Here is a 12,145-nt window from a genome sequence, read left to right on the forward strand (position 1 = left end):
TAAGCATTTTTTCCCCTTAAAAATCCCAAAACGCCCTAGTGGATCTGAAATATACAGAGAAGAGGGGCTTAAAAGTAAGTAGAGTTTAAGACTAATGAGACTGGGAAAGCCAACACCAATGAGACTGAAAGATGAGTGGGAGTGGAAAATGAGGCTAAAGATTAGAAAATAATGGGAAAGAAGGGTAAAAGATTAGGCCGTAAAAAATGTAATGGAGGGGGAAAAAGCTATAGGCAGAATGAAAGGAAAAGTAAGTTTGGGAAGCAGCAAAAAAGAAAGAAGGAAAGATCCTGGGGGAGTGGGAGGGGAGGAAGAGGTAAAGGGATACCTAGGCCTGAGTCTGGACAGAATTAAGTGGCTTAGCCTTTCTAGAGGATTGTGAACTTAATAATTTCTGGAAAACTGATAAGGAATCCCATTCCAATATATCATACTCCTTTCACCAACAGCTGGCATTTAGTTATATCCATTGTTATTCGTCATATAACTGGACAGAACATTATAGTCAGATTTGACATGAATTTGTTATTGTGTTTTTACAGAAAAAGAGAAAGTGGTTTAAATAGTAAAAAATGTGAACATTTTACTAGAAGTCACTCAAATAGCTGACGAATCTACCACTGAAGACCTACCACAATAGGAGTTTAGCATAGAAACTTTAAACATCACTGCAATCTATAGCACATTCTTATTATATAACCTTCAATCCCTATACATTCACAATTACAGAACCTACCATGAGAGACAATTTCTATTTTCAATTCTTATTGCCAGTGTTTCTGAAGAACGTTACATGCGACAAAAGTGGTGGACTATATATGTCATATGAAGTGTGCCAATACCAGAACAATTCATCTCCTAGAATGACTGAATGTTTAAATAAAGGCTCTGGAAAGGTAACTTATTTCAGATGTTTTTACCCTTTCGATTACACCAGTAAGTGCAAAGTCTTATTTCTGAAGTTTAACAATAACTCTGGATCATAGAAGTGCTAGCACTTAGTATTTGCTTTAGCATTCAATCAAGAACCTTGCAAATAAACAAAGTGCTCTCTCTAGGCCACAGGTATTTTCAACTACTTTTTCTTTAAACTTTATTCTATATTAAAAGAATTACAAATTGATTATTTATTGTGAACTTGATGCTAAGGCCTTAGTTTTGGACACTTTTGTTAAACAACAGGTTGAAAATAACTGTGTGTATTTAAAATACAAGATCCTTTCTAAGTTCAAGGTTCCATGATGACCTAACCATTTAGGTGCATAAAGCTTTTGCAAATGTTGTTTTCTAAACATGTTCACTTTCTAAGAATGAACATAATTTTGAGACATACTAGCAGGAGCATTGTAAGCAAAACATGAGAAGTAATTTAGTTGGCATTGATAAGGCCTCAGTTGGAGTATCATGTCCAGCTCTGGGCACTACACTTTAGGAAAGATATAGACAAATTGGAGAAAGTCCAGAGAAGAGCAACAAAAATGATTAAATATTTAGAAAACATGACCTAAGAGGAAAGATTCAAAACATTGGGTTTGTTTAGTCTGTAGAAGAGACGACTGGAGGGAGGGGGAGAAGAGAGACAGGATAACAGTCTTTGAGTACATAAACGATTTTTTTAAAAAGGAGGGTGATAAATTATTGTCCTTAACCACTGAGGACAGGACAAAAAGTAGTGGGCTTAAACTGCACTAAAGGAAATTTAGGTTATGGCAGGTCTACACTGCCCACAAAATTCGGTGGCAGACAACGGGAGCTATGCAAGCTATTTTGCATAGCTTGCATAACTCCTGTTGACTTCATAACTTCCCTTCAGAGCACCATCTCCACTGCACTGCGCCAATGGGAAAAGCATTCCCTTCGACGCAGCACTACGCTTTTTGGGGAGATGGTTTCATTAGATTGACTTCTGGATCGATTGAGTGTCTTCACTATCACTGAATCAAATGGGGGGGGGTGGAATCCATCTACATGGCCTCAGACATTAGGAAAAACTTTCTAACTGTCAGGGTAGTTAAGCACTGGAACAAATTATCTAGGAGGGTTGTGGAACCTCGGTCATTGGAGATTTTTTAAAAGGTTATACAAACACCTGTCAGGGATGGTCTACATAATGCTTAGTCCCGCATCAGTGCAAGGGATTGGACTAGATGACCTATTGAGGTCCCTTCCAAATCAATATTCCTATGATTCTATGTATCCAGGAACAACCATTGCTAACAGACCTTTTGACTCCACCCTTCCAATTTTATATATAGATCACAAAATGCACAAAGTGGAAAAAACACATCATAGCAATCTATCTGCCTAATCACACCATCCATAATTAGAACTATATGTAAAGGAATTTCACAGGATGTGCTTATCATGGGAATACATCTTATAAAACCTGCTAACAACAAAATCAAAGTCTTCAATATAACAGGTATCTTAAGAGAATTAAGTTCCTCTCACTTTTTTTTATCTTTTGGTTAAAAAAGAAAAACTATTCTTCAGTGCCAACCATTTAAACTTAGAGTCATTTTATTAAGTGTCATTCTAAGAGGCCACCAAAAGCAGAAAGTGATGTAGTTTAGGTACTACTCTACCTATACTTTGGATTATACTGTGCTAGATATAACTTATTCAAGACAATTGAACAGAATACATTATGTACAACCATTTATGTCAGAGCCAAGATGGTTAATACTTCCTCCAACCAGAGTGAAGAGAGATTTTAAAAATGGATCCCACATTAGCCTAAATTTGCACAATTTCTTAGCAGGACTTTTAAATATATGTTAAGTGTGAGCAATTAAGTAATACATTGCAGTTTTATAGCACCTTTCATTTGAAGACCTCAGAGCAATTTGAACAGGGCAGGCTTTCCCTCCCCTGGGTGCAACTGCCCCCACCCCAGTGCAGGCTCCCCCCCCCCCCCCCAAGCTGCCCTTACCCCAGTGCGCAACTGCCCCCACCCCTGTGCAAGCTCCCCCCCCCCCAGCTGCCCCTACCCCAGTGCACAACTGCCTCCACCCCCCTGCAGGCTCCCCCCCCAGCTCCCCCCACCCCCGTGCAGGCTCCCCCCCAGCTCCCCCCACCCCCCTGCAGGCTCCTCCTCCCCCAGCTCCCCCCACCCCCGTGCAGGCTCTCCCGCCCCGCTCTCTCCCCCAGGGTGCAGCTACCCCCGCCGCCCCCGTGCAGGCTTTCTGGCCCCACCACCCCAGCACAGGCTCTCCCCCAGCTCCCAGGGTGCAGCTGCCCCCAACCCCAGGGTGTCGCTGCGCCCAGGGCCAGCCACTCCTCCCAGGAGCGCAGTACACCAGCAGCCCCTGGGGGCCAGACAACACGGCCACGGGCCCCTCAGGCGGTGCGGGGGCCCCGGCACAAGCTCCCCTCCCCTTCACAGAGCGGCGGGCGATGGCTATAAAGGGAGGTGCGCTCCTTACCGCGACAGCGCTAACACGGCCGGCCGGATAAAGGGCGGCGACCGGGCCGACTCGGTGACGGGGATTCACACACGAGGAAGAATTGACCCCATCACCAGCCCCCACAGCGGCTCCGGTTCCTCCTACTGCCGCGGCAGGGACAGAGACCCGCCCCCAGGGCCAGCGCCGGCGAATGGCAGCGCACAATCTCGCTGAGCGACGTCGGCCTGAGCCACTTACAGTCCAGCACCGGCCCCCAGAGTTGCCGCTGAGTGGAGCACATACCACTTGCGCATGAACTCGCCCACTCGGGGGTCGCTGGCCAATCGCAGGGGTGGTTTCGCTGAATGACGGCCCTACCTACCAATAGGAAGCCGCTGTGCTGAGAGACCGGCACACAGAGACCCACCTAGGTAGGTATTAAAAACCAGTGGCACCGCGGCGTTGCGCTGATGGACGGTTTTCATCGCTAATGACAATCCAGTGGATACTTGTCCCCCGAAGTGATGGTAATCCCCTCGTGAGCTAGCCTCTGGCACTGCGCCCGACCAGAAGGCCCAGCAAGCTAGGCGCCCCTTCCCTTACCACCAGCAGCGAGCGTCTCCCTCCCGGCCAAGCCCCCCCCCGAAGACTTCATGGCCAATATAGGGAATGGGGTGGCCACCGCAAGGCATCGTGGGAATTGTAGTTTCTTGTATTAGCATGCTCGCTGCTTGCCCCCTAGGAGCCTATTTATTAGCAACTGGCCCGAGAGCAGCGGTCTCAGTCATGTTCCCACCCTCCCACGCCATCTCGCTGAGTTACAGGCGGAAAGAACTCGGAGTCCTGCCGCGCCGTCTTCCATACAATCCCCAGCACTGCCCGGCTGGGCGCCTCACAGCCCCACCCATTGCTCTCTGGGATCATCGCATTTGTCAGCCAGCTCCATGCACCCCTTCAATGCAGGCCCCCCACCTCTCACAGTAACTGCAATGCTGCTCTCAATCCAACAACGCTCGAGTCCTTCCCACGCAGCTCGTCCCAGTCACCTACACCCCGCACAGAGCCTTCCCATTCAGACAGCCCTTGCCCCTCATCTCCGTACAGCGCATCCCCGCATAGCTCCCGCAGCCCCCATATATCGCACTAGTTCCCACAGCCCCGTGTGGCGCCCCTCGCATACTTCCCACGCCCCTGCCTAGTGCAGCCCTGCACAGTTCCTGCAGCCTCATACCCCCGTAGTATAGCGCACCCTTGCATAGTTCCCACTCCCGTGGGTATTATGCAGGGGTGCACCGCTGCATCGTTCCCACAACCCCGTATAGCGCGCCCCTGCATGGCTCCCAGCCGCACCGCCGCGTAGCGCGCCCCTGCATAGCTCCCAGCCCCACCGCCGCGTAGCGCGCCCCTGCATAATACCCACGGCCTCCCACCCCCGCCTACCGTATAGCGCACCCCTGCGTAGCTCCTACAGCCTAACCATTCGCGTAGTCACCCCCCCACCCCTGCCCTAATTTCAACTCCCTGTCCCCAGACAGCCTCTCCCCCGTCATAACCCCGCGCACTCTGGAGACAGGGGAGACGGCGGCACTCGAGGAGGGGGCGGGGCGCTCCCTCACAGAACCCCACCCCTCACTAGCGGAAAAGAATGAGGCAGTTGGTCTGGGACGGACGGAGGCAGGGCGGGGAGCAGAATAAATTCAAGGGCAGTACAGCAGCATTGTCCCCCGCCTTGAGCACACGCGCACCTTCGGCCACTTACTGGCGGCTTTTTTTTTCCCCGTGAGGGGGTGGAGCTTTTGACGCACCGGAAGTTCCGCCCCCCCGCCAAAGGTCATTTCCGGTGCCGGGACGTTTTGAGCGCGCGCTAATACGAGCTGACAAACTGGCGGCTGGTGTCGTTTTGGGGCAGTTGGGTAGCGGAGCGGGTCCGGTAGGTAGGTGTGAGTGAGGCTCGCCGTTGGCGGGAAGGCTGCTCTCGGCCTTTATGCCGGATAAAGGGTAGTCCGGCCTACGCGGTCAGAGGGTCTGGTTCTTCGGGGGTAGTCTCCGACTAGTCTCCGGGGGTTGGTTGCGCCTTGGGCGGTTGGGAGCCGCCTGTCCGGGGGAGCGGCGATTATTCCCTTCTCGCCGATCCCGGGCGGTCGCGCTGTGGAGTAGCGCGCCCCAGGGTCAGGGCTGCGGTGGGTGACGGGTGGCAGGCCGTAGCCTAGTTCAGTGGGGCTTAGGCTGGTCGTTAGTTCTCTCACTCCATGCACCGCTGTCTGGGCTCCCTTCCCGCCTCAGTGCCGCCTGTGTTCCTTAATGCTCTCCGTTGGTCCCCAGGTTGTGTCTTGGGGGGGAAGCTGCATCCATATTAAGGCGTCTGCTTACTGAGACTTAGTGTGGTGGCTGTGATTGGGCTGTTGGAGTTCCTCCGGGGAGGGGGACTTGAAGCTGGATCGACTTCTTCTTGACCTGAGGAAGATTTCTGTCTCAGAACCACCTCTGAGATGGCTCTCTTCCTTGCATGGTGTTCATCTGAGGGATGGAGATTCGTGACTATGGGCAGTGACCCTTGAGAGAACATTGAAACTCTGTTATGTCACAGAAACCTAGTGGTCTAGGAATCCAGTAACTCAAAGTGACTAATATCTGCATTGGAAATGACCACTCCATGTTCTGGGATTATTGCTTTGCAAATTTAACAAGGGTTCACTTTTTTTTGACTACAAGACTAATGATGTTCAGATATGTGAAAACAGAATTTTAATGAAGTGCTTGAAATGTATTTATCTGTTCTGTCTCCAAAATGATTTGAGATGGCAAGCATCTGACTATAGAACACTACTCCAAATGAGAACCCTTGCAAAATGTAGAGAAAAGTTAATTTTTACAACTGTACAGGACACAGTTGAACGGTCTAGGTTAGGAGACAATAATATTAATATAGGATTCTTCACTAGTACATCTTAAACCGCTTTACAAATATACGGGGGCGGGGGAATGAAGCACAGTGTGGTGAAGTGACTTAACCAGACACGAGCACTGCTGGGAATGGAACCCAGGTTTCTTATCTCCCACTCTAGTGCTCTGTCTACACTCCCTCCCATGATAAGGAAAAAGCCCTAATGGGGGGGAAAAATTAGGAAAAAGTAATTTTGCTAGTAGGCAGGAATATTACCTGCTAGGTAGCTATCCAAGTTATTGCCTTACATAAACTTTAAGGGAAAAAGAGACTCTCTCTCCTGTGAAGTGTTTGGCAACATTTTGAATACTGTGAAATAATGCAGTATAAACTCACATTTGCGGAATCTGGGTTTTTCATCATTGCTTAATTCAGAAATAGTGTCAAAGGTATCTAAATTATAGGAATTATATATATTTTTTAAAATGCCTATAAAATGTTTATATAATCAATGAAACTTGCAATAAGTATATACAGGCTAAGAGAAGAACTGGATTAGAAATAGTTTTATTAAAAAGCTGTTGCTGAAACTACTTTTAACTAACTTCTTACAACAACATTTCAAGTTGTTTCTTTAAGAAAATAATATATAAATTTTACCATAGGTGACAAAGAGAACTTTAGCCAAAGCATTTTCTTGTTTGTGCTTGGGGTAACACCAAAAGGCCACCATTGGGATCAGGATCTCATGGTGGTAGGTATTCTACAAACACGTAGTAAACCAAGCTCCCTGCTTGCAATCTAATTTAAGATAAGATGTAACAAGAGAATAAAATGTTTGGTGGAAAAGAAGGATGAGGATAAATATAATTGGACTGCTTTGTTAATAGGCTAGTAAAGAGCACAATCTCATGCTTCCAGATAATGTAATTTAATATCTATTTATCAGTAATCCCCACTTGCACCTTCCCTAGCAATTATGGGGTTTCTCCATTGTTCATTTGTCAGAGCTCTGTGAGTCGGAAGACCTCTGAGTTCTCCCTTGATCTTATTCAGCAAATGAGAAATTAGAGAAATATTCACAAATTTGAAATTCTCTCCCTATAAATGACCCTTAAGTTCTATTGGACACAACAGTTGTCATGTTTTCAGACAATAAATGTTTATTAATAGGAATACTTCAGAAATTACTCCATAATCTATTGAAATATTCTCAATCATCATACAGTGCTCTTATCAGAGGATCTCAAAGTGCTTGATGAAGGTGAATATGTACACATGAATTTTACAGGGTGCATAGAGAGCTGAAGTGACTTGCTTGTTGACACAGCAGGTCAATGACAGAGTTGGGAATACACCCTAGGTCCCTTCCCTGTCCTGTGATCTAACTAGTAAACATGCTGCTTCTGTTCTCCAATATGTATTTATGCAGCAAAACACAACCAATGTCTTGACTTCCTGGTAAACAAGTATACATAGCTGATAGACTTAATGCTTTCCAAGCACTGTAATTGCTATATTTTTAGACAAAAAGTGCAAAATTAATTTTAACTTATGCAGTACTGAAACAATTTTGGCAATATTATTGTTCTTGAGGGAGCATCACCCGCTTCCTCTAAATCAAATTTCACTATTGAAAGATTCAAGCAGACTAATCCGTTTCAGTCAAAAGACTAAAATGTGACTGCAAAAATTTAATCTTGTCAGACGCTAATGTAACTAAATACAATTTTGTTCATCATTGTTGTCAAGTTGCTGTCAGTTACAGCAGAAATTATGCCGCAAGTTGATCAGAATTTTGTCTCTTTATGATAATATTCCATCTAGATGTTGAAAAATGGGGGCGGGAGGACTAAAACCAATTTAAAAAACTTTTCTCAAAGTAATTTTCAGTAGAGTGAATTGCAGAACTGAGAGATGAAGGCTTATTAGATCAACTAGTTATTCCGCTTGCCAGTTCAAGAGTGGTGCTGCAGAATCTTCAAGTGTTTTCCAAATTGAATAACTCTGATTTCCATCTCCATCCTCAATGGGAATCTGTTTCATTGTCTAGTTGATTTTATTGCTTTGGCGTAGATCAATATGGAACATTGCACACTAAAATCTGTAGTGCCTGCGGGCTTCCGATTCATATTAAAAAAGAGTGCAGCTGTGCAACATATTGTAGAACTGTAGGTTGCAACTGGGTCATTGTAGGGATTGAAATGTATTTGGCAAAAATAAATGTTAAATTGTCAGTTTAAAGTTGTTTTATTAGATACTAATTGTTCCTAGTTTAGACTTCATTGGAAATAGTTTAATTTTTTTATTTCTAGTTCTCATTATTTTCCAGATGTGTAAATTCTTTGAGTATGGATCTGTGTGGATACTGTTAGTATTTATGCACCTTATGCACAAGATTGGATTCTTTTGATTATCAGTGTCCATCAGGGCTGCACATGTACCCTTTATCTCCTCATGTTCTATACCTCCCATTCGAGGTATAAAGACTGAAGTGGCAACAACACTCCCTCAATTCACTCTTACTGCTCAGGGCAATTAGACAGAGCTCTTGAGTGTTCAATTCTTAGAGGCTTTGACCTGGTTTTTCAGCTACAGTCTATGAAGAACACTTCATCTTCATACTCCCATTTTCCTCAAATTGGACGTTCCAAAAAGAGAAGAAAACTACTAGGGATCCCTTCTGCCCTTTTTCCCCCCTATACAGCAGCATGAAGTGCTTCGCACCAGCTGCCACCTTTCATGATAGACTCAAAACACTTACAAAATATGATAGACTCAAAGCTGCCATTCTTATGATGGACTGCTCCATCAAAGACAGACATACTTTATGCCTGTTCTGCCTGTGGAAGAGCCATGTGCCTGATAGGTACTCTGTGTGCAAGTTGTTCTGCTGGAAGAACTGCAAATCCAGGGATGTTTGGCTCAAGTTACATCTGCTAGAGCAGCCTGTGCAGGTTACTTTGGACCCTCAGGTGAGTGATGGTAATTATCAGAGCGAGGTCGCAAAAGCCAGCATTGGACAGTCCTCCCCCAAGCAGACACCATATCCCAGGATTGGGCAGTGGAAAGAAAGTGAGGACACCAACAAAGCTAGCACTGTGACTTTGCCATTGATGACTTTGGCATCAGTGAAATTGATGAATTGACTTTGGCAGCAGTGGAATCCTTGGCATTGATAGCCCAGAGCTGGCATCCCAGATGAAAAAAAGCCAGCCTCTATGTCCCTGTGGAAGGGGGATGCCAAAACAGAGCATGAATAAAGTTCAAGCATAAATGGAAAGCATGAGGGAAAGTTCAGGTGTGGTGTTCTATGGCCTGTTGCCTCCAAGGATGGAGACTGCATGTCCTCCACAAAAACATGGTGCAAGAGATCAACACCAACCCAGTACCCATGACTGAGTCTAAGGATCTGAGATACAATGCAGAGGAATCAATGTCCCCTCCAGACACATTCTCTGCACCAAAGTGACAACTGGCGCTGAAGGCAGTACTGGTATCGCACAAGGTGCTGCAATTGGAAGAAGAGATGTTACTTCTACTTGTCACTGCTGATCTATTTCTTTTTACCAGCATTGACTAGGGTCCTTCTCTTCTACCTTTGGAGGGCAACCCCAGCAAATATGCTGTCACTTAGAGCTCCATCTCAAATGGCATGTGAGTGGTACTGGGCTGGCCAGCCTTAACCAGGCCATGTATTCCAATGGCTGGACTTGACAGGATTTGATCTAGATGATTGGTCATAGGTAAACATCAATTTCACATGACACACTATAATAAAAAATAAAAAGTCCATCAATAACAGTCAGCAAACGGGGACTCCTCCTCACCTTACATGTGCAGAGATCCTCTGTCACCTGCCCTGTGGCTGCACAGGGAGTCTTTTCAGACCATGTTCTGACTCTGCTGACTCACTGCTTCTTCATATGGCTGATGTAAATGTAGAGCAACAGTCCACTATAATTTTACATTCAGATGGTTAAGCCAGAAAACAGCATCTGGAGTTGCAGAGTGTGTTGCTGTGATGTTTCCTTTGTATTTGTGAATCAGGCAGTGAGTTGTTACATGTTCCATGGTCTGCTGTGAGTGACCACAGACGCATACTGGAGAGTCTTTAATTTTCCATTTGTGTGGCAAGTATCCACATTTGCCATGGTTTGCACAAATGCGGTTTAGGGTTGCCCATGAGCTTTGTGGGAGATAGAAGATCCCTGGCTTCTATGTCAGGTCTTTCCTGAAGTGTTTGACTTCTTGAGAACACCATTTGGCATTCCAAGCTTGATCAGGGTTGATGTTCATGTGACTTCTGAATCAAGCTACCTGTCTCCTTTCCTGAACCACACACAATACCAGGAAAGAAGCAATTTCACACTCCAGATGTTTTGGGAGGCCTTGCTTTATTACCATGACAGAACCAAACCTTTCAGACTGTTTCCTGGTTCATTCTTGATGTGGTTGACCAGTCCTAAGGTCAGACCATCTTGTCTTGGAAGCTATTGAAATGGATAACACAATGTCTCACTTTATTACAGTTGGGCAGGTGTGCCTCTCCCACTGTACATCACTGCACTCCAGAACACAAACAACATCTTCTCTCTGCTTCAGAAATGTTCCAGTTTCCAAAATCTGCAGGGTGGCAACATGGAGTAAACCACGGACCTTTGTCAAATATGATGCCTTTGACTCATCCACCATGTTAGATCCCAAGTTTGGGAGAGGTGTATTGCAATATCCGTTTGACTGATGTAGCTGACTGCTGCTCATACCATTTGGAGGGGACCCTACTTGTCAGCCACCACAGTGGTATCAACACTGACACCTACTGGAAGAGTGGATACTTACCCTAGGTTAGGGGTTCTCAGACTGAGGGGTCATGACCTCTCAGAGGGTTATGAAGTTGTTATGGGGAGGTTGTGAGCTGTCAGCCCCAATACATGTCAGTAAAAGATGGTATGGCATGGGGGGGTCATTGCTTTTTGGTGGGTTTGTCACAACCTGAAATATTTTCAAAGGGGTCTCAGCAAAAAAAAAAAAAAAAAAAAAAACACCTTTTGAGAACCTCTGCCCTAGGTTAACTTTGGTTCTTTGAGATGTCTGTGAATCCCACGTCCTGTTCTCTATCGCGGCTATTCAGAGTCCTCTGCTATCATGGGCTTAGAATTGTGAGGGAAGTAAAGGTCCAGACAGCTGTAACTCTCCTTCATGCCCTCATGGGAGCACAAGAAGGCACAAGGTGCATGTGCGTTCATGACAGTCTTCTGAATAGCAGTATATGATTTCAGGTGCACTGACAGTGAGATCCATGGTGACTATAACGTTTCAGAGAACCATGTTTACTGTAGGGTAAATAACCATTCTTTCTGTGCTCTGTTATACATGGTTATGATTTTTATTTCTTAAAATTGTGCACTCTTGTAAATGCATTTTTTGTAAACCTGTGAAAAGTCTTAAATTGTTAATCTGTGTTATAAAGCCTAAAGTTTTTTCATTCTTAGGGTTCATTGTTTTTTTTTCCCCCTTGAGTTATCATGTGAGTTTTATGAAGTTTGGATAGGAAACTGCATGTGTTAGATCAGATCAGTTCTAATTTACCTGATACTCCTAAAAAGTTTCAAACCAGCTGGGACATCTGTGCCCTTTGTTTCAATTTAAATTTTTTTAAATTCTTGATTTTGTGTTTAGTCTTATCATGTTTAAGTCACTTGCAAAGAGTAACTAAATGCATCTGATGAATGAACACATTTATATTTTTATTTAACATGTTTATAAACCAGGCTCCTTAGTTAAAAGACCAGAAAGCTTCAACTGCAAACCAAGAGTTAATTGTCTAAACTAACATCTGCTGAGAAAATAGTACAAATCAATATTTATATCA

General features: G+C 45.0%; 1 protein-coding gene across 2 annotated transcripts in view; it reads left to right on the plus strand.

Moving 5' to 3' along the window:
* Positions 1-5,191: 5,191 nt before the first annotated feature.
* Positions 5,192-12,145, plus strand: part of ZRANB3 (zinc finger RANBP2-type containing 3) — a 117,592-nt gene continuing 110,638 nt past the window's right edge. For both annotated transcript variants that reach the window (XM_067549527.1, XM_067549528.1), the window contains exon 1: positions 5,192-5,316. The gene's annotated coding sequence lies outside the window, so the exon portion shown is untranslated. The remainder of the gene's footprint in view (positions 5,317-12,145) is intronic.

Source organism: Emydura macquarii, unplaced genomic scaffold (assembly GCF_026122565.2).
Source record: "Emydura macquarii macquarii isolate MOO-44397 ecotype Brisbane River unplaced genomic scaffold, CSIRO-AGI_Emac_v2 contig_1253, whole genome shotgun sequence".
Classification (NCBI taxonomy): Eukaryota; Metazoa; Chordata; order Testudines; family Chelidae; genus Emydura; species Emydura macquarii.